At 48.1% G+C, this 23,911-nt stretch overlaps 1 pseudogene; it reads right to left on the bottom strand.

The window, feature by feature from the left end:
* Positions 1-18,899: 18,899 nt before the first annotated feature.
* LOC147664931 (eukaryotic translation initiation factor 1A, X-chromosomal-like) lies at positions 18,900-23,552 on the bottom strand (annotated as a pseudogene).
* Positions 23,553-23,911: the final 359 nt, after the last annotated feature.

Here is a 23,911-nt window from a genome sequence, read left to right as displayed (position 1 = left end):
GCAAAGGGGACTTCAGAAGCCTGTCAGCTGACGTGTCAAACGGGTCTGGTAAAGGTGTGAGAAGGGGCGGGGCCTTCTTAAACACTTCCTGTGATGCCTGAAGAGGGACTTGTTGATAATGGCAGCTGGAGAGCATGTCCAGAAAAGGGGGGGCCAATCGGCCCCCCACGCACATATGGCTGGGCCCGCCCCCCCTCTCTCGCCGATCCTTTGTTGGTTGCGCGTCCCGCCCTTGCCCCGGAAGCAGTTTTGCACTTCCGGGTCAAGGGGGCGGGACCGCACCTTGGAAGGGGTTAAAAGCCTGGGGAGCGCGGGAAGCGGCCTCTTTGTGCCCGCGCTTCCCAGGCTCGCTCCTCGCCCCACCGTGGGGCTGTTTAATTTTCTTTTTTCTTTCCCTGCAGGTCCTCACGCTGAAAGTTTCATCGACAAAAAGAGCTGGATCGGGACGTGCGGCGCAGCTGGACCGGGACGTGCGTTGCGGGAAGAGTCAGAGGGATTGATGCAAAAGTGTCGAGGACAGCCGATCGTCGCCGTGCAGTGCATTGGTCGAGGGGAGGTGGTGCAGCGGCACGATGAACAGGAGACCTTTAGGAGCTGGGAAGCTGCATGATTGTCGGATTGGCGCTGCTCTTTAAGGTGAGCCGGTAGCGCGTGTGCCGGGTTCGAATCAGGAGTGTTTGAAGGAGCTCTTAGCTCCCTGCAATGTGCACAGGACTTCGCTGGAGGTCGTCATTACAGAAATTTAGGAGGGTGGTAGAAGGTTTGAACATTCTGTATGTTGGAGCCAGTGGCAGTCCCCTCCCACTCCCCGTTTTAAGTGAAGGGAGGTGTGTGCTTGTGGTATGAAATCTGAGCGAAAGTGGGAGATCAGTATTTTAAATTATCTCAGTTTGCTGTTGACCAACAACAGTGTTGTGATTCTGCTAAATTAACGTAACGCATGATTGTCGGCATGGCGCTGCTCTTTAAGGTGAGCCGGTGGTGCGTGTGCCGGGTTCGACTCAGGAGTATTCGAAGGAGCTCTTAGCTCCTTGCAATGTGCACAGGACTTTAGTGTCGGTTGCGGGGCCTGCTCCCGCTGCGGAATGGTGCGCGGCACGTTAGCAAGGAGGCAGGCTGCGGGTCTGATGCTGCTATTACCGGCCCGTAAGAAAGCTAAGCAGGGTCAGGCCGGGTAATCTCTCGGATGGGAGACCATCTGGTAATGCAATGCCTCTCAGCGGCTATATCCGAATTCAATAATGTTATTAATTTCATGCTACGATTATTTACACTTTGAAGTGTTCAAGGCTCTTCTATAAATTCTTCCAAAACTGGGCAATTCCTCTTGGTGCAAGGGCTGGTGACATTTACTGGTTTTGTCATAATCGGTGAGCAGCATTTTCAGGTCCTTAGGGGGGGGCGGTCCCATTCACGAAAGGGGCCGCCCAGGGGGAGGGGCCACTGGTCTCTCCCAGAACTTCAGGGGCAGGATATCCATCGCTTAGAAGGGTGCGGGGGAGGGAGTCTACGCTTTCCTCAGGCTGGTAGCCACCCCGCTCATACACTATGACGTCATCAAGGTGCGCGAGTGTAAGGGCCCTGCTGTTATGGTTAAATGGAGTTCAGGGAGCGCACGTGGGTAAACGGGCCCTGGTTGCGCATGCGCATCTCGGACGTGAGAGCGTAGCTGTAAAAGGATCTGACACCGGTTAGCGACCTTGCCGTAGGACCAAAATTATTAGAATGCACACTTCATTTCAGGATGTTAGATTCGGTTAGGAACCACGCTGTACTAGCTACTTGTTAAGGTTAGCCCATCATATCATGTCAAAATGGATGTAAATCTAATGTTCTGAAGTTTGCATTTAATAATTGTGTAAATGTTTATTTTATTAAAATTTTTAATTTTGTTTCATATTTTAATAAATACGGCCAGGGGGTCTCTGATCCCCTGCCTTCCAAAGACTCATGTGTTGACTTGTTAAATTGGTAATGTAGTCTGTGTGTTAAGGCGGGGGGTGGCCGGTAGTCCCAGACCATGTGCACAGCGCGACACATAGGGGAAAAAAACAACTGATCTTCGCACGGGAAGCCTTTATGCCCCTTTACCAGATTTCACCCCCAAACAACTCTATGGTAAATGCTTAGGATTTGCAGCTTTTTTTACGATACTGCCTTGGCTTTAGCGTCAGTGATTCCAAAGAAAAACTCTAATTTGATTAAAGTATAAGCGTACCTTTTTTAATTTCAGATATCTCAATAAAAGTTCACAATTCAGACGGATTTCACCCGGTTGGGTTACATTAGGGTACAACATTTTTCGGCCCACCATTTTTAAAATCCACTAGCTGCCACTATCCAGGCTGCTTTAGAAGATGCAATATGTGAGCTTGGATGTCATGACCTATATTAGCCACTTCAAACTATCAGCTAACAAAATCTATTTATATCGAGACAACTATGACTTACTTTTCCTATAATGATGCATTTAGCTTTTTAAAAAAAATGGGTGTCATGATCTGTACAAAGGACTTGACTTGCAATTCCATGCTCGTTGGGTGAGCGAGCACAGTGCCCGGGTACCACAAGTATTACATTTACTCCAAGAAAGGAAGCAATGGATTCAAAACACTGGAGCTGCATGGTGAATGGTTTGGCATCTCTGAAGGATGCTCTTTATGAAGGCACGAGAACTCTGTGCCTCAGACTGTGTTTCCCATGCAGTCACAGCACTCTCTCTGTGTTTTGCAAGTATTATGCCCATTCGAAGCTATAAGTTCCACATAGTCCAGAGTGTCCTTGCTGGGCAATCAATATACATTGTTGTAGCAACCAGGACCATTAGAGGCTCTTAATGTAGCCTTGGAGGTTGTTTTTCCTTGCAAGCACTTGAGAATGTTTGAAGTAGAATACAGAGCAGCAATCAAAGAAATTAATTTGTATTTTGCACTTTTCAGAGAAAGCTACTTGGGTAACGGAAAGGATCCTCAATATAACAGAGTCTGCTAATAATATAACATATTTCTATCTAAAGTATACAGAAAAGTGATGGAATGAGTGCTTCTCGCTAGTAAACATTTTACGTTCTCGATTATCATTCTTCCTGGTTTCTTATGTACATTAAGGTTGAGTCTCAAGCTGTAACACATAAAATAAAATCTTGATTGTATAGTTTGCATACACACTAATGAATCACCCGCTTGAGAATTTACCACTGCCTCAGATACAAATATAAGTATACAAAACAGTGATGGATGGAATGCTTGAATTAATCCGAACCACTGGTAATTACTTGGGCCGCATCCCAATCCATTGTTATTTTGCACACCATGCAACCTCAGTTTGGACCCAGCTAAATGCAAATCAGTCTTGACTCTGCTCCAATTGGAAGGGCGCTGAGTTGCTTGTGTTCATTTCAGGGAGGAGCTGGCTTGGCAGCTTGGGCTAGACTGTTCCAACTGGATCAGGGTCAAGAATGATTTGCATGTAACAGGGTTCAAACTGAGGTGGCATGGTGTGCAAAATAACGATGGACTGGGATGCAGATCAGAGTAATTACCAGTAGTTGAGATCAATTCAAGGATTCCATCCATCACTCTTTTGCATACTCATATTTGTATCTAAGGCAGTGGTAAGTTCTCATGCGGGTGATTCAATAGTGTGCATTCAAACGATGCAAATCTGACAAATGTTTGTTTATGTTACAGTTTGACAGACAACCTAAATTAACATAAGTAAGAATAAAAATCGATAATGTAAAGTGTTTACTAGAGAGAGAGAGATCGGTATTGAAACACACGTCCATGTTATTCTCATAGACATTGTTTATGTTTCAGTTCAAGGAATTACCAGACTTTACCCAATATACCAGAGAGCCTCAATTTTTGAGATAGTCTGGCTGTATATCATATTTTTGTAGACAGCATTAAAGTTGAGTATTCATAGAGACATGATAATAAAGGTACAATCTTGTTTTTAGATAATCCGCGAGTGACTAATTTAAACCAGTGGTTGCGGGTTGATTTTGGGGGACCGGCATCTATTTTTCCTCATCAGACATTTTCCTAAAGTAAGAAAGGAAAAACAAAAAAATAGGAAAGGAGGAGGAAGAGAAAGAGGGAAAACAGTCACAAATAGAGAAAGCAGGACCCTGTGCAAGTGAGATAAAGGGGCTGGGAGTGTTTGGTAGTGATGAAAGCGGCTTCAGGTAGATTTCAGTCTAGGCATCCTTGGTATTCGATGTGCTAACACGTTATAGCGCCATCTGCAGGCTTCTGGGAGAGCTTTGAGCACCGGGCACTCATTCTTTTGGAAATTAACAGTGGCAACTGGTGACATTTGAGGGTGATGGGTCATAAAAGTTTGGGATGAGTGTCCCATGTCGAGCGAACGTGGGGAGTGAGTCTAACTGCATAAGGCTGTTTTGGGGGAGGGGAGTTCCCCCCCAGAAAAGGTTGTATAGCTAGCGCTATACAAAACTTTAATAAAACATTTTAAAAAAGTAATTGTGAAATTGGAATTTTGACTACTCCACGTGGTAGCAGGGACATAAATATCATTAGTGCAGCAGGTAATGTGGCACCAGGGCCCTCTGCACCCTAAGGGTGTTTTTGAACTATGAAGACAGATGATGGCGGCCTATTTAACTCGCTTGTTTGGTGGCACCGCTGGGCTGGGGCCACTCCCATAGACTTCTTAAAACTTTAGCATCCTTGCCTCAAGGCAAAAACTGGTGGTGCCTTCTGAGTAACATGTATACGTGTCAGTTTGCATTGTTGAAATTTGTTAAAGATTGTTTCAGCGGACTTTCACATGGTTTTAGACACGTTTCGCTTGTGAACGTTTAGGTCGAGATATAAAAACTATACTAGGGAAGGAAATAAACTTGGGAAATCCTACTCAGAAGGTAATCGTCGAAGGAAAGCGCATTGTCCAGGTCTGTGACCTCTCACCTTCCTCCAAAAGGCTGCAGCATAGACAGATGATAGCAGGGCAAAGGTGGGGTAATGGACGGAGAGCATGGGCGGCTCCTTCACGTGGGCGGAGGAGTGACACCCCACTGCTTTCTCGCATTACGAGAAGCAGAAACATTAAATACTATTTTAAATACCATTTCATGTTCCTGATTCTCGCACTGCAAGAAAGCAGAAGGCAGTGTTTGGTTGGGGTGGGCGGTTTGGGCATTCATGTTCCAGGCAGGGGGGGAGTGGCTTGCATTCAGCCTGCATGGAGAAAATGACCTCCCCATAGATTTAGAGTTCTGCGAAGAGTTTGTGAGTGTTCAGAAGTGAATGGCACACAACAGGTAGTGGTTTAGTCAAAAGAGATGGTAGTTATGGTTGGTGCAACTAGGTCAGAGAAAACCCTGAACTCTGAGAACCAAGGGTGCAGGGACTCCTCTGTTGTAGTTAATTGTAAGCAAGGTCCGGTGCACACAACAAGTATGTGTGATATGATTGATCACAGACAAATAACAAGGATGGAGTCGCACAAGCGTGTTCTTTTTGTGTCGTTTTATTGGAGGGTGTATAGTTGGAACAAGAAACGAGCCGAGACGTGTTTCGTCAAGGAGGGTATTGACCCGTGACTCTTCAGGGCTGGGGAGGGAAACAACGAAATAGGGAAGGAAAACAAATATATAAGTTGTTCTATTAGAGTTCTAATTGCCTGATTTCAGGAGCGGTTAGTGCCTGTAAACGGGTCGTAAAGAGAGGGGTCGGGAACCGGTGATAATTCCAACCCGGTCCCAGTCGGGTTTGACACACAAGAAATGGCGCACTCAGTGGTGCGTGTTGTGTGGCAATTTATCAAAGTTTCAAAGCTGCGCTGGTGGCGGGTAATGCCGTATCTAGCCGCAGGAGCTTTAAAGCTTGGTAGCAGGGGATAAGTATTGTGAGGGTAGTGGTGTTCGCCAGATGAGGAGAAGACACCATAGATGCCTGTGGGGTTGGCGTCCTAGCCAATCACAATGCTGTCATTGCAGCATTGTGATTGGCTTAGGGGAGTAGAGGGAGGCTGCCTGCTTCCTGTAAGGTGCAGAGAGAGGAGACGCGACGCATGACCAGAGACGAAGGTAAGTTTAAATGTATTATTTTATTATTTTAATTAACATCCTCCCCGCGCGACCCCCCCATCCCTCTACCCGCAAGGTATGCCGGCCGTAACTGAAGGAGAGTTGCCGCTGTGGGAACTAGGGAAGCAATTCAGTCTCAGCATCAGTTCAACAGCATCCTGGGATTCATTCTGGGAAAATCCCAATCTCCTCGTACCTAAAAAACACAAATGTGTTCTAGTGTAATGTAACTGGTAAAGAGCTCCAATAGTGCCTTTACCGGCAACTTCTCCCACCGCCACTCTGAGCATGCAAGAATGAATAAATACACAAGACAACTTTGTTATGGCTAAATATTGCTGCAGGTTTATTCCATACAAGAGTATGCAATATGTGGGTTATCTTACGGGCGATACAAGGGCGGGCAGCTGTGCCAAACTATGCTGCCCCACCCACCTGGTGAGCCAGCACTGGGGGACACCCCGTCCGTGCTACCTTGCTGATCCTCTTACAGATCACGAGACACGCTGGTCTCTTTTACTCACGTCCTTTTCAGGGCGGAGTGTAGCAGGGCAAACCCCCGGTTGGTCAGGCCCCCAACCGCCTGAAGGACTAACGGGGCGCCATCGCGGTTTTCCAGGAACCTGCCCTGAGGCTCCTGTTCTTTGGCTCTGGCATCCCTATTGTGCCGCACAGAGGTACCCTTACTGTACCGGTCTGTTGCAGAGGTACCCTTACTGTACCCGTCTGCTTCCAGATCGCCCTATAACTCCGCTTGCAACACAAGAGGAAAACATTAATACATTCAAAGTCCCCCCCCGCCAGCCTCCACGCCGGGTAAGAGGTGGGGTGGGAGACGGCGAGGCTGCCGAACAGAAACTGCCAAGAGGGGCGGGCGAGGCTCATATGCCTTCCCCCCATCTGGTGCACAGGAAGGACGCCACAGTGGTGACCTGGTAAGTCTTTTGCGCCGCCGCTGCGTCACAAAAGGGGCTTGTAAATCTACTTGCTGGTCTTTGGCTCTGGCACCCCTATTGTACCAGGCAGAGGTACCCTTACTGTTCTGGTCTGCTGCAGAGGTGCCCTTACTGTACCCGTCTGCTTCCCGGTCGCCCTATAACTCCGCCACAGCTCTGAAGGAGGCTACCATCGATGACAGAGCCCCCCACAATGAGCTACACCGTCACCTACAACCTGCTATCTTTCTAGGGCCTTGTGCATGTCCAGTGGAAAGGGTCCATGCTCACCTGTGCCAAACGCCTGGATGGCCATGGTGACAATGAACCCCATCTTAGCAAAGTGACCTTTAGCATTTGCCTGAATCAGCTCGTGCCTGATGTAACCAAGGCCCCTCTGGTCTGCGACCTTAGGCCATGAATAGTTCCTTCTTACAGGATGTTCAACAGCCTCCTCTGACTTGGCTCTGACCTCTGCAGGAGATCATCTTGGACCACCAGAGCTCACACTGACCCATGTAGTTTCTGATCTCACCAAAACAGTGCATTTCTCACCTGCAACCACTCATTTCAAGGCCTTCTGCAAATCTAAGGGCAGAGATCCCTCTCTACTGGTGATAGATGAACCCCATCTATATCACAATAGCCCTTGACGTTAGCCTGTATCAGCTAGTGTCTAAAGAAACCAAAGACCCTTCTGACCTGTGAACCTGTGCCACGAACTATTGACCCTCCTACGGGAAAGTTCCTTTGCCTCACATGACCTAGCCCCGTGCTAACTCTGGGCGGGACGATTTCCGACACCAAGGCTCACATTGCCCCATCTATTTGCTGATCCCACCTAGCTGCCGTTCTTCTAGCACTGTGTGTACTGAACACCTGTCCCCCCCACATCTATGGGACAGCAGCCCACTAGTTGGGAGGCCGCTTCCACCCCTGCCTTCCTGCTTTGGCTATTCGGGCGAGGGGGAATATGCTTAAACTTTTGCAGTCCTTTTGCTTTCTAAATCATGACGCACAGGAATGTTCATAACTAGCAGTATGTGACAAAGAGCAAGGGTACCCTCCTGCCCATGCCCTGCTTCCCTTATTCCTTATGGGAATTCTGCCAGCTCAGCTCCCTCTGTGGTGAAACCCCCTAGGCATAGCAGCTAAGAGAATCTGTCTGATTTAATACAGTGCGCACTGAGCGATATGGTGCCTAACATTAGGAATTGACTAAGTCTTACCTAACATCCATCCTAGAATTTTCCCGGACAGGGGCGTTCCCACTGCCCACCCTTGGGCAACCCCATAGGTGGAAAATGACCTGCTCTGCTAGATTTCATTCACTGATGCTCACTGGACGTGCCAAATGTTCTTTTACATAGTGGCCTTTTGTGCTTGACACCTTGTTTCCCCATTTCTTGGGACGGCAGCACACTATTTTGGCTGACAGCATCACCACCCAGCGAGGCTTCCATAGCTGGGAGGGCATTTGAGCTTAACTGCAGGAACTTGCCACCTGTCCTAGGTTCTAGGGGGGAACCAGCCTGTCTACCTCTGCTACCAGGGCGAGAAGCTCCTGTGTTTCACTGAGGCTTGCCCATGGGGCAGAGAGCACACATTTGCACAGTCTTCTTTGATTGCTAAATCATGGTGAACCCTGAGCAAGTGTGTCCTCAAGCACTCCGCTTGTACCCTTTATTCCTCATGGGAATTTCGCCTGTTTTTTTAACCTCTGGTATTTCATTTACTTGCAATACAACACCGCCCGCATTAATGTGCTACGCTGTAAGCGATTAGGTGCCTAACTTATATCTCTTCCCCTTGAAAAGATACCAGCCGTAAGGCCAAAGGCACCCATGGATTAACCTATTTACTGGTTCTTGTCACATGGCACCCTTCTCGTTGGCGATGTGAAACATCCGACCCAGTCTAGCGTTGCCGACATGCCACCTATGTCCCCATAATCACCCTCCATCCTCCTGTGCAATAGTCATGCTTCTAAGGGGGCACTCACTTCGACATCCCTCCTAACCTGCCAGAGTGTTGCCTGTTCAGTTTAATCTGTGGTGACTGCACCCAGCCTTCCCAGGCAGCTTTGTGGCTGACAATGTGAGCAGTTGCTGGCATAGAGGGAATCTTATGCTTTCGACTCACAACTGCAGGGAATTTTTAAATTAACATGATACTGAGTATCTGAATGAACTATGCACAGGTAATAGAAACTCAAATGAGCGGTTGTTATGAACAACAAGGTAGATGACCAGGATGTGCTGGGGGACGTCCCCCTACCAGTCTTTGATGTAGTTTGTGGTGTAGGCTGAAATTTTCCTATGGAGCCTCAAGCTTAAAGACCATATGGCGCTTCGCGGGGACCCGTAAGATCCGCCAAAAGGAGGACTCATGCCTGAACTATGCCCCTACGAGCTTTAGCATTGTAGGCCAACGCGATACACCTTGTTCTGGAGACCCACCAAGCAACCGCCCGCTGTAGCTTAGTGGCAGGTGAAATTGTATCCCAAGCCTTCTAGTGTATTGTTCACATGGTGACAATTGGGGCTACTTATAATACCACTGGTGGTAGAGAGCTGGTGAAGATCTGTGGACCTACTGCCAGCATCTCCCATGCTCCGTCGGGGTTTCCTAACCCCCAGTCCCGTACCTTCCTGGTCACCCTAGAATTTAACAGAGTTGACCCCCCAACATAGGTTGTGATGGCCTGCTCACCACCGGACCAGTATGTGAGTACTATCAGGGACCTAAAGCTTTCTTCTATCTCAAGCAAGGAATGGCCACCTGCAGTGCTCATTCGCTCCCGAATAACATTGTCTCCGTGGCAAGTAGCAAAGCTACATTACTTGATGCCCAGTATGGGTCCAGCCCAACACTTAAAGACATTTTTGCTCCCTTGGTGTAGGTGATGCAGCCGGCATATACTACGCTAAGAGCGCCTGCTCTGTGGACCCCTGGCTGCTTGCCTGGCCTTCCTTTACGCCCAGGGATAACTCAGGCAACGCTTTAATTCCAAAATGATGGGACTGTGCAGGACTGTATTGAGTCTTCACCTGCACAAATCCCCCAAACAGGCAAGTTGGCCCTGCTTGTGTTCTGGTGCCAGATTTGGGAAGGTGTTTCCCATGTTCTGTCAACTACTGTGCTGTTGGAATGCTGAGTGTAAGGTGGGGATGCTAACCTGCCACAACTCTGCGGCCACAACCGCATGCGCAAGCTTGCGAAAACATCCGAGAAGCTTGACAACCAATTAAACCGTCTCCAACACCCAGGGGCCATGCCACCATTCTTTGGCCTGTAACTATACACAGATAATAGAAAAATGTTACACATTCAGTAAATGTGACATATTTGGACTTGTCCCTCAAACTTAAGCCAAGCACCCCTGGGTGAGGTCTGGCTCTCCCAAACTACTGCTAATGTGTACCAGGGAGCAGACAACGCAGTGGGAACGGGGAGGGGAGGGGGAACAGTATGACCACCACCCGCCCATACTAGAATACTGGGAATTCCTGGTGTTCCTTACTACACTGTTGCCCCTTGTGCTCTAAACCAGTGTTCCCCAATATCTTTAGTACAGCGCACTTGTAAGTTGACAACTCTCACACTCGCCAAGCTGCCATGGCTAAAGGGCGGGTGCTTCTGGTGGAGAAGTGTGGCTCACTGGTTAGAGGAGGCAGACCTGGAAGCAGAGGTCAGCCCAGGACCAGGGTTCGATTCCCGACCCGGCGGGGTCTTGAGTCCTAAAAATGTCCATGGATTCGACAATTCTCGCTCCGGTGCCTACTTGATTCATGGGTTCACACTCTGCGACTCTGGGCAATAGCTTGCTTAATCTCCACAACGGCCCTTCGCGGCGGGATGCCTGGCTTTCACCTTGCGGATACCCTGCTGGGGTTATCTCACAGGGTACTACCAGGACGGGTTCCCTAAGCAAGCACTTAGAAACCGGTGGTGATTTGCGCTATATAAAATCCTGTACATTTACATTTACATCTAGCTGAACTGAAGCAACATGCCCATACCTAGCGATATCAACCTAAACTACGGCAGCAATTGAAATGGTGCCAATCTGGTTCGTAAATGTATGTCTATCGTGCAACAGACACAAAGTGCCCTGCTGTTTCTGCCGGGTTTAACCTGTTGCCTACCCACCCTTACGGCCTATGGAAGTTGTACAAAACTCTTGCTTCATACACTGCTGAGTGAGCCCACAGCATTTCACAACATTCCTATAACATTTCCATTTCCTACTAATTGTGAATATGTTCACCCCATGGTATCTTGGCGCTGAACAACATGGTTATTGTTGCCCAACTCAATGGTACTCGTATCATTGACCTCTGAAGGATGCAGTGCTGAGTCCCCGCAGTGCCCCAGGACCTCACAGATTTCACAAGTTTAGTGCTTAAATTGCAGAACCATGCCAGGACAGACGTCAGTTCAGTTTGCACCACACATTGCTCCTGCCATGATGCTAATCCTAACATCACAACGACTAACCCTGAGACTTATGCAACTATATGCCAGGGATCCCGACAAGTTTCCACTTCGATTTACACCACACATTGCTTCTTCTGCCAATGTACTAACGGCGAATCTGGCGAACAGAGACTGCCAGGAGGGGCGGGGGAGGCTTCTATGCCTTCCTCCCACCTGGCGCACAGGAAGGATGCCACAGTGGCGACCTGGCGAGTGGGCTCCTGTAGGAGCCCCAAAAGACTAGAACGGCGGTGGGCGGTGCCAAAATAGCACTAAAGGGCCGCCCTGCTGGATTGGCGCGCTGCGGGGGCCGCGGATAGCCGCATACATTCTGGTCAAGGTCGCACTACATATTTGAACTGCAATTCTGCGAATAAAAAGAGAGCTTTTGTGGCGAAGAGCACTAGCGCCTATGAGTGAAACATGGTGCTCTCAGGGTGAGAGCAAAGCACGGCTGTAGGTTGCATACATGGCAGCAAAAGACCAGATCCAGGTGAGAGATGCTTGAATTTCGAAAACCAATCATGACTTTCATTTAGCTTTCTCTCGCGGCCTGAAATTGCTCCCAAGTCAATACAAGCCAAAGGGGGAAAATATGTTCTTTCGATTTGTTTAAAAAAAATCTTCATCGACCTCCATCTTCTTTCCAAATGTTGGCATGGATACAGATGTTACGACGGTGGTGATTAATTAACTTGTGTCTATATAATCGCAGTATGCTTCAAATACCCTAACAACAGGTATAGCTGGTGCTGCCTGTCTCGTCAATACTGCAAAAACTAGAGCAAGGGCCTGCGAAGCTGGTGTCAAGCAGAAAGAGAGTATTGTAATGCAGAAAAGGATCCTAGTGCCCCACCTAACTAATCTGTGTGGTGTTGCGCTCTAGCCTCCGACGGCCGGCGTGATGACGTGCCGCGCCGGAGCAAGAGCGGAACACCGACGCATGCGCAGAGAGCAAGAGAAAAGAGCGCGAAGCGAGTAACGGACAGAAGCGACCGGAGCTTGGGACAGTTAGACGCTCGGCGCTCTGTGTGATAGCGATCTTATGTGTTATAGTAATAAATACTCGTTTTTACTCACCTGGTATCCTGTGCTCTGTGAGGGGAAAAGTAACAACATTACAATCTGTTGCTTGTATTTTACAAACAGACGTTCAAGGTCGCCTGAAGTTCAAGAGAGTTGCCTATTTAAAATCGATGCTGACAATTAAAAAATGCACAAACATGCAGCGGATTTGTGGCGCTGAGACATGATTCATTCAGGCTCGAAAACAGGTGGAGACTTTTTTGGGCAGTTTTTATGTAGTGCGAACTCAAGCCGAAGGTATTGGAGCCCTTTACATGAGCACCATTATTACCACCAAACAAACATCCCATACCATGTAACACTTTAAGCTACTCCTCGCTTTTTAGACAACATAAAATAAGTTCAGGAAATTGTAACTCCGCTTTAAATAAATTAACAATAAATTTAAAAAATCCCACCCATTGAGTAGAAAGCCAGAGTGGCTCACTACCTTATGCAACCACAACACTTAACAGTTCTGATATACCAGTGCTACTTGAACCACAAGACGTTCAGAATGTCCTGCTTACGGTCAATCCACCTAGTAATGTGGTACTAGTAGTTTAACTTGACAGAGTGATAATGCTCAGCTTTACACACTTGCCATTAGCACCATGAATAGTTTGAACAAAAAGTAACATATGGGGCACATGCTTAGCTGGGCCACAGTCGGCTATTACTGTAGTTTCTGTACAGTGACAGTCAACAACCACCATGAGGAGAACTCGTCTCCAGCCAAGTATACTTTGTTGCAGTACGGACATGCAGCAGCAGCTCCTCCGCTAAGGCAGAGGAGCATCACCCCACTGCTTTGAAGCAGTAAAAGACAGGAAAGATAAAATGATAATAACTCAAGGTCATTATCATGTTATGTTTTCCTGTTGCTGAAGGTTTGTGGGTGGGGTGGGGCTGCTCCAATGACATAGGAACAGGGGGAGGAGTGGTTTGCCCACTCCAAGCGCACCTGAATATTTGTCTGGCACTCTTGACCCGGCCAAACATTCATGCGCACTTTGCATGTTCTCCATGCAGGCTGCATTGCAGCCTGTGTGGGGAAGATGCTCAGGCTACCATTCTCTGGCTGAGCAACGAACCACAATGCTCAGACCAATCACAACGCTGCATTGCAGCATTGTGATTGGCTGAGGGGAGCCTGGGTGCTTCCTTTCTGGCCTCAAGGGAGAGACGGTGATGGAGCGACGGAGGAGTGAACCATCAATCAGGTAGGTGGTTTTTATTCTTTTTTTACCCCCTCACACCCATTATACTCCCCCTCCCCTCGGCATCCCACCCTACACCCCCCTCCCCCCCATTGTGCCTCCACCACAGTTATTTCCTTTTTTAATACATTTTAGATTGGGAAAATTCACATTTAAGAGGCAGCCATTGGAGGGCTTGCTGGTGCTAAATTGGTACCTGTTGGTTGAGACTAGCAATGGCTTGTGCTGCTGGCTCTGGTAATAGTGAACCACCATTGTTGAATGGTGTCGGTGCTGCCTTACTAATTTTTATAAGGCACTCTGTGTGGAATTCGCCAGACTTTCCTCTTGCAGATATTGCATGTTCGTGTCCATGCTGCATCAAAGTATCCCGTGCAGTAGTAGAAGCCAGTTGATGAAGCTTTATCGGCTGGAGACGAGCGCTCCCCATGGTGGTCGTTGTCTGTCGCTGTACAGAAACCAAGTAATAGAAGACTGTGGCCCAGCTAAAGCATATACTCCTAATGTTATTTTTTTTAACTTTTGAAGGAAGCTGACTCTGTATATACTAGACCAAAATGAGGTATAGTGTGCAACAGACTCCAATGGAACCCCAAATGTAGGCAGAGGTAAAAGTAGAGAGCACCTTACTCTCTATTTGTGGTGGGCGAGCATTAAGGCTTTATCAGAGGGTAGTGTTAAGCATTTGTTGTACACACTCAGGCAGCAAATGATGTCACACACTCAAAGGCTGAACTCAGACCAATTTGTTTGTTTCAAAAATATTATTAAGTTATTTTATTTCTAGAACCAAGCCAAGCTTGGTGCAGGTACATGAAATAATACTTTGCAAAATCTTATGCAATGTTTTACAGTGAAATGCAGGTTCAAAGGCAGTTGGTTGAATTACAGGTAAGTCAATATTTTGAAATAACTTTTTAGTTACAGATCACTTTGTAGGTTACCTTATAGATTAATTTTTAAGTTCCGTTTTCTACTTAGTGTGGTATGCCTAGATAGCACACTGGGACATTTCCTAGAGAAAAGGTAAGTAAATCAGTTTTTGTACATTTCAGTTTTTCAGGGTTTCATACAAACCAACACCACACTTAAAAGAATTTTCAAGGAAAACATTAAATGCAAAAACAGTCAATGCAATCCTATGGGAAGAAATTAAGCTATTGGTTTGCAGGTAAGTGCAAGTTTATGGGAGTTGGTATTCTGGGGTTACAACCAGGGTTCCCCCAGAGTCAAGGATGCACTCTCAAAGCAACCTCATTGGCACTAGGGCAGCCGGGTGTAGAGTGCTGAGGCCCAATGTTATCCATGGGGAATGGGGGCCTCCGGTTGGTGGCTGCTCACGAGCAGGCTACAAGGTTGTGGGAGCAAAGCTCCTGGTGTTAGGCTCAGGGCAAAGGGGGATCCGAATTAGCACCCAAAGTATACCTGCAGCGGCACAGGGACGGCTGCATGCAGGGTGCTGTTTTGGCATCGGGTGCCCTGTTGTTTTCAATGGAAGTTGCTCGTTTTGGATTTTGGCTGCAGGCTCAGTCTAGGAAGACTTCAGGGAGGAACCAACAGCTGGGCAGGTAAGTTTCAGGGCTCAGGGACGTAGGTGCACCTCGGGTTCTCTTCTCCATGGTGCAGGGCGGATGGATGCAGGGGTGCTTTTTGTGGTCGGATTTCACCTTACGGGCCACTCGAGGTTAGGGGGGTCTCCGTGCAGAGGCTGCAGGTGAGGTCGGGGAATCCTGGAGGGGTCAACCCGCAGTGGACTCGGACACTGGAGTGCTGAAGGACCTCGCTGGGACCGGTGGATTGCCCTGATTCGGGCTGTAGGCATCATGTACAGTGGTGGTTCCATGCGTGGTTTCTTTGTCCCCAGCAGGCCCAGAGTCTGTCTTGGGAGTTTCTTTTGAACAGAGCTGTTGTTCACAGAAGATTTGGTCTTTGTTGAAGGCAGTCAGTCCTCCCAGGGATTCTGCAGGTCGATGGCTGCAGGACAAGGAAACCTTTGGCCCAGGATCTCTGGATACTGCAGACAGGCTGGTAGGGCGAGGGCCAAGTCAGTTTATCTCTGCAGTCTCCTCTGCTGGTCGTCTTCTTTCGTCCTTCTTCTTCGTAGGTTGTGGGAATCTGTCTTTTTAGTTCAGAGATGGCCCCTAAATACTCTATTTAGGGGGCGTTTTAGGGGGCTCGCGTACAGTAGCTAATGGGCTACTGACCCTAGGGTGACTACACCCTTGGTGTGCTCATTCTACGTGGGGGGTGGACATAATCCCTAATCCTGATTGGAGGGTGCCTGCCGTCTGCAAGATGGCGGGCACTGAAAAGTGGGCTTCACCTCTCCTCCCCCACCTGAGGGGTGGGGTTAGCAGAGGTGGGCACACCTTCTGGGCTGGCTAATTTTTCCCGCATGCCTTCCAGACGAAAAGGATGGGAGAAAAGAAAGGGACCTGCTCCTGATAGCAGGAAAGGCTAGGGGTCACGTTATAAAGGGGGCAAGACCTTTGAAGCTCCCCTGCCACAGATGGCTCTTCCTGGCCTGGAAAAGGTGTGATCACCTCTGCCCAGGAAAGGCTTTGTTTCTGGACTCAGGGAGCGAAGGCTCCAACCCCATGGGTCCAGAAACATGTCTTGTGGTGGCAGGCTGGTGTGTACCAGTCAGGGAACCCACCAGAGGCTGGTCGTTTTTCAGGGGGCATATCTAAGATACCCTCTGAGTGCATTTTTCATTAAATCCCACACTGGCATCAGTGTGAGTTTAATGTGCTGAGAAGTTTGAAACAATACTTTCCAGTTTTCAGTGAAGCCATTATGGTCTGTGGAGTTCGTAATGACAAACTCCCAGCACCATATACTCTTTTGTTTTTTTTAATAGATAAACATGACAATAGTCTTTATTTGAGGTTTTGCAGTCACATCAATCATTCAAAGATTTGTTTTGTTCCCATTATCCAGGATATCAACTTATTGGGCTAAGTTAAGAGCATTCTCACTTCAACAGTGTGCGAATAGTGGCAATTTATAGTAACATTCATTGTTAAGACCCGCAGTAACTACAAAATCCCTTCAAGGGTTTCGTGGGGTAAAGGAAATAACATTAAACCATGCATCTTAGGTTGATGTCTTAACCACAGTTTACATTTTAATGTATTCTTTCTCACTATTTAACAGTGTAAATCCTGAAAACTTGTTCTTAAGTCTAGGCCCACTGCACAATTTCGGAAGCAGTTAAAGACTGTTTGGTGAATGGCACAGCAACATACGCGGGGGGCCTACGAGCCTCAAAGCTTAAAAGCATGGAATTACATTATCTTACAATAAATTATTTTTGGAAATTGTTAAAATAAGCTAAATGAAGATTGCAACGACTCTGACTGCCTGCAATAAATAGAAGTAGTAGCATTTCACTTCAGGTTCTCTATCAAGCTAATTGACTGATGTGGTGTAAAATGAATTAAGCAGACTAGTAGGAAAAATTGCATTTTGTCCATCATTCATTTCTGAACATGGACTGTTTATCACGATCTACGGCTAATGTTATTTATTAATATAAAAGTGGTATGCAGCAGATGACAAAAAGGGTGCACCAATTTAGATAAAGACATTAAAAAGGAGGAGAAGGATACCAACCTTGTTAAAGTATTCAGGAGCAATTCTGTCTTCACTAGCGTGCAACAAGCGAATCAATTATGTTGGAAGAACCCTTCACCCGAGAAAGTAGGTGGCAAGCTCATGCACAGTATGTAATAATCACTACCACCAGGCATACACCAACACTTCAAATCACCTCTTTACTGGTAAGGTGAAGGAGACTTCCCCAAGTTCTTAAGCTATGTCAATATACAGCAATAGGCCGTGGTAAGAATCTATAGCAAATTTCGGTTGTCGTTGAATTGTTACAGCTCAAATATCTAGACAAGCTTTTTAGCTGCCAGATTATAATTACATTGTGAAATTGGAACTTGCTAGACCTATTTTGAAATGCAATGGTCAGCATGCATAAGATTTGGGCAAATAAAAATAAACACATTATACACGTTTTCTGTATAGCGCTAGAATTACTTCCATTACTTTAAGCACAAAACTGTTCAGATTTGATAGCAAATTAGTTATTCAGGCATCAAAAAGATCAACATTTTAATAGAATCTTTGCTGGAGAATGTTTCGAACAGTTCCCAAAGTTGGTTTCCAAACTCTATTCATGAGATAATGCATGCATATTTTACCAGCATAGGAGCCAGTTGGAAGGGTTAAGATCTGAGGGTTATTTTGCAGTCCACATTTGGCCTACGTTGTTAAAATGCATGAGGTTCACCACGAGAGGCTGAGGCTACCAGAGACTAATAATGAAGATGCAGATTTACCTTTCTCGCAAGATCTAGATTACGTGTTAATTCATGTTAGTGAGCAACAGGTGCAAAGTAAAAAATGTGTTTCTATTTTGCCCAGGGTCAAAGTCAATATGTACTATAAAAGTAATATTCATTTTAAACTTCTGTATACTGTAAAAATATCCTTCTAGGTTCAGTTCAACACATCAAAAAAATAAGCAACAAATAAATTTACCCACCCAGTTAAAAACAAAACCTGCTCCAAGATTGTAGTACAAAAAAATTATCTACAACCGGTTACATTCAGTAAATTGGGTACCACTCGATTTAAACTTTATCTACTGCACTTGCTCAGCAGCAAATGTACTAGCTTTTAATAAAGGCAAAATGGGGACCCAGGTCCTTCAGGTCGCAGCAAAAGATGTAATCCTTTAAAAGAAACTTTATTTTCAAAAGTGTATAAAAATAGCCACAAAAGACTAAAATAGCAGCGCCATATATTCGTCAGTGAAAATGTCAACCATAAAAAAAGAAAACTATATAAATTAACTGAGCAGGGGGAGCAACACTGTAGCTATAGCTAGACACCATCTTATAAGGATTTCCATAATTAGGCAGAAAAAAAAGTTACTCGAAACCATCGGCATACAGAAAATCTATTGGGGCGAGCATGAAATTCAAAGATCCATACTGCAGAAAACAACTCAAATCCCGATGAAAGTGTTTTTAATTGGTAAAAAAAAAACATACAGTTCATAGATGTTCTGGCTTTCATGTTATCCAGGTTGAGCCGACCTCTTAAAAAAAATGTAAATACATTAAAAGAAATATTGAAAAGCTGACTTTTATGGAGCAATAAAAAGTCTTCTCAAGGGGAGGACTTCGCCAAAAATCAACACTGCAGAATCACTGGAATGGAATATGTGCTCGATTTAGATATCATCAATGTCTTCATCATCATCTCCAATATCATCAAACTGGATTTCATCATCATCACCTGGACCAAACGAGTCTGTCTCATTGATTTTAGCGTGTTCTGGAAGTTCCCCATCTGCTTTCAAGCTTCTGGCTTCATCTGCATTATATTTTAGAATGACATGAGCCTTATTATCCTGGTAGTCTCTCAAAACAACCAATATGATATCAGATGTGTTTATCCAAACCTTTTTTTGCAATTTCCCTCTGATGTGACATAACCTCTTGACACCATCAAAGCACATTCAGCCTGATTCATGAAGCGAAATAGCGCCCGCAATGGCTGCGATAACGCAATTGCGGGCGCAAAAGACGGAATCGGCATTCAAGTACGAAATAGCGAATTCGCAAAAAAATAATTGCGATTGGAATAGCGATTACGCAGTAATAGTCGCAGACTCCGGGAAGTCGAGCATTAGCGATACGGAAATTGCGACCAACCACGGAATCTGCGAAATGATTACGGAAACGCAATATTGTCGCAATCGGCATTCATGCAAGAAATACATTAGCGAAAAAGCGCAAAATCGCACGTTTGCGCGGCGCAATTTAAGGACAGCTCAAAGCAGGTGGTAACCATACAAGCCATGATGAAGCCAAATTTGAAAAACTGTTAGCCAATCACCAACAGGGCCAGGCCTGACCAATCACACATAAGGACATTCAGCAGCAGCATTAGGCGTTCCACAATGCCTGGGATGTACATGGTGGTGAGGCGGCGAAGGATACAGCGAGCAGCACGGAGGAGACGCATGAGGCAGGCAAGGATTTACCGGCTGCGGGTCACCTTGCTGGGCCAAACCAGAGAACAGATTTATGCTAAATACAGGCTGAATGGGGAAATGATCACCTGGCTGATACAAGAACTCGACCCCATCATGCAGCACCCAACAAGGCGAAACAATTCTGTGCCCACACATGTGCAGGTATTGTGCAGCCTGCACCTCCTGGCCTCCGGCAGTTTCCAGGGCATAGTAGCCGCTGCTGGGGGGATATCCCAGCCCACCATGTCACGCTGCCTCCACACTTTTGTTGACGCCATGCTCAGCCAGCTCCACCGGCACATCACATTTCCCACGAGCCAACAGGAATTGGACCTCACTAAACTACAATTTTATAATGTTGCCCATTTTCCCCATGTCCTCGGCTGCATAGACTGTACCCACGTCGCCATCTGCCCACCAGCTGGCACAGAGTATATGTACCGCAACAGAAAGTCCTACCACTCCCTCAACATACAGATGGTCTGCAATGCCAAGAGCATCATCACTGACATTGTGGCCCAGTACCCAGGGAGTACCCATGACTCCTTCATCTTCAGGCACAGCGGACTCCACACACGACTGATGAGGGGAGAGTTTGGGGAAGGACACCTACTTGGTAAGTACACTTTGTCGACAATGTCACATTGCTATGAAGTAACTGCGCTGCACAGGCAATCAACATCTGCTCCTCTCATTCAGGTGACAGTGGCTACGCCCTACGGGAATACCTCCTGACCCCTTACCTCAACCCTGCCACACCTCAGCAACGGCGCTACAATGTTGCGCACATCCGGACAAGGAACTGTATTGAAAGGACATTTGGCCTGCTCAAGAGCAGGTTCCGTATACTGCACAAGACAGGTGGGGCCATGTATTACAGTCCTGCAGCGTGCTGCCGCATTGTGGCTGTCTGTGCAATGCTTCATAACATTGCAACCAAGCGCCGGATACCAGTTGACATCTCAGGCAGTGAATCTGAGGGGGACGACCGGCCACCAGCAAATGCGCACCATGCACGCGGGGAGAACCCAGCTGAAGGCCACAGACGTCGCAACCACATCACAGCTAACAATTTCTAGCCCACCCCCTTCCCCCACCCCACATATCACAATTGCATGCAAAATGTAATGATAACACAAGGCGAATGTATGCTTCAAAATAAATGTATTTGTTTGATTCACAACAGAAAAGGGTCATGGTAAGAACTATTTACAAAAAAATACAGTATTCCAGCATACTGCATGTAAATGTGCATGGCAGGCTTATCTTCAGCCTGCGCCTGTGTCCCTGACACAATGTCATTGGTGCTTCCTGCGCACATTTCCCAGGCGCCTTTGAGGCTCCTCATCCTCATCCTGGGCAGATGGACCAGGCGTAGCCCTGGTGCTGCGCCTAGGTGGGGGGGCCTGCGTGGCAGAGTTGCTGCTCAAGCTGGAGGCAGCCTCACTCCCATCATCTCCCCCTATGATGGCCGGTAGCACAGGTGCGAGCAGTGGGACCACGGCGGTGGTCAAGTGCTCCAGCACCCGGGTAATCTCCTCGCAGCACTGGACCAGCTGGTGCTGCTGGGTCATAGAGCGCCGCGAGAGCTGGGTGGTGGCATTTGCTGCCACATAATTGGAGCGACTATAGGTCGCCATCTGGCTCAGCAGCTGGTGGTGGCGCCTGCGTGCAACACTGCGCTGCTTCCCCAGCGCAGCAGTATTGGCCTCCATTGCCGCCGTCATGCGCTCAATGGCCGCCGTCATGCGGTCCACCCGCTGGCCGACTCCCGCCACATTGCGGCCGATCTTCTGCAGCTGGAGCTGGATGGCTCCTTGCTGCTGCGACTGCCTCTGGTGTAGACGGAGCATTCGCCGCTCCACGCTCATGCAGGCATGGAGATGCCCTTTGCCCCTCCTGCTGTTCTGCCGCTGTGTAGCGGATGTGGCTGGCCCAGATCGTGGAGGACGAGCTGCAGGTGTTGTAGCAGCTGGTGTCGCAGGTGCGGCAGGCACTGGAGGCACATTGGTGGCGGGCCTGGCCTTGGCAGCCGGTGGGCCTGCAGATGGTGCAGCAGGTATAGTGGGGGGCCTGGCCTTGGTGACCGGTGGGCCTGCAGATGGTGCAGGAGGTAAGGTGGGGGGCCTGGCTGCTGGTGTAGGCGCAGCGGCAGGGGATGGTGGCTGGGTAGCGGGTAGGGATTCCTCCTCCTGGGCCTCCTCGACGATCACCAGCCTCTCACTGTCACTGCTATCATCTGCACCTGTGAGGGTAAGTGGATACTCATTAGGTGCATGTGACTGTCAGACGTGCAGATGTTACATGCATGCTGGGTGACATTCCCTGGATAGCTGTGGATTTGTGCGCTTAGGAACCTTTCAGGCGGCATTGTGGTACTACTACATTGTGGACATACTACGTCTCCCACAATGCCTCAGGGCATTTCCTGATGCACAACATAGGCATGATTAAGGGCCAATGAGTGAGCCTATTCGGGCAGGGACGGTCATAGGGGACAGGGTCGCAGTCGCATGCCACTTACCTTGGGTGTTGTGGGTTGGGCGGGAGGAGTCCAGAGTGGTCACGCCAACACACGCCTCCCTCTCCAAGGTGTCCTCTACCTGGTCCTCCAGGGGGGTGTTGGGTGGGACAGTCGGTCCACCACCTCCGGTGCCTGATGACTCACCGAGACGCGCCGCCACCCTCTCCTTGGCACGCCCTCGGAGGTCGTACCAGCGCTTCTTAAGCTCTTCCACCGACCTGTCCGCAACGCCAACTGAGTTCACGCTGGAGGCAATCCCCACCCACATCCTCCGCTTCTCCTGCTCTGGGACCCTCCGGGAGTTGGCACCGAAGAGCTGGTCATGTTTGGACACCACCCCTTCAATGAGGTTCTCCAGCTCCTGTTCGGAGAACTTCAGCTTGCGCTTGCGGCTAGCGCTGTTGCTGGGGCCAGGCAGAGGTTCTGCAGACATGGCGGTCGCTATTTCGGCCGGGTCGGGAGTCGCTAACGGCGGTTTGGCGGCAGCTTTCCGTCGTGTACGGTTGGATGATTGCGTCACTGTGGTGTTTGGGGGTGGGATTTGGCTGCTTCCTGGTTGTGATGTCATCACGGTGCTCGGAATGCGTCTTCCCGTATTTCCGGATCCCGCGAGAATGCGACTCGCAATCCCGATCGCACGGGATTGCGAGTCGCAATCCCGTGCGATCGGGATTGCGAGTCGCTATCCCGTGCGATCGGGATTGCGAGTCGCAATCCCGATCGCTGGTGTCCGGAAATAGCGATTATTCTGCGTTTTTTGTAGGTCGCTAACGGCTTTAGCGCCCGCGTGCGAGTCACTATTTTTTCCACGAAAAGTACATGAATGCCGTTTTGCGTTTTCTCAATAGCGAGTCGCTATTATTCGCTATTAGGGACACGCAAAACGGCATGTACATGAATCAGGCTGATTGCTTCCAACCGGCCATTTCCCAACATCTTGATCACCTGGGCATACTCTTGTCCATCTTCTTTAAACACCAGTTCCCTCTTCTCAGACTCATTTTCATTCTTACCTCGTCGCCTGTTTTTACCTCCCTTACCTTTATTCTTGGGCATTGCGTCGGCAAGAGTGAGATGTTTTTCTCGAGCTCTCCAACTACAGTCACCCGATCAGAAGGTATAGTTATCGTTGGGTGAAGAAGCGACTGGTAGTCGTGCAGTGCTTGCCGGGTGTTGTAATCCTACGGCAGTGAGAGGGCGCTTTCAGGCACGTACGAGCAAAAGGAGCACCATATACTCTTAATGGTATTATTGCACTTACAATGTCTAATAATTGGTCTAGACACTGTAGGGGTACAGGGCTCATGCACCTGTACCCCTGTACCCACACCACTGGTATAATGCACCCAATTAGAGGGGTGTCTGATCTATGCCAGGGCAGTGGGCTGTAGTCATGGCACACCGGGATGTGTGCCATGTCGACTCTTCACTTTGTTCTGCACCAAAGCATGCAGCCTGCAATGGCAGTGAGGGTTTATAGATACAGGGCCTCTAAGGGTGGCACAATAAGTGCTGCAGCCCTTCGAGGCATTCCCCGGCCACAGTGCCCTTGGTACCCATGGTACCTTTTATACGGGA

This window comes from Lissotriton vulgaris, unplaced genomic scaffold (assembly GCF_964263255.1).
Source record: "Lissotriton vulgaris unplaced genomic scaffold, aLisVul1.2 SCAFFOLD_3601, whole genome shotgun sequence".
Classification (NCBI taxonomy): Eukaryota; Metazoa; Chordata; class Amphibia; order Caudata; family Salamandridae; genus Lissotriton; species Lissotriton vulgaris.
This window is presented reverse-complemented; position numbering and strand designations above follow the sequence as displayed.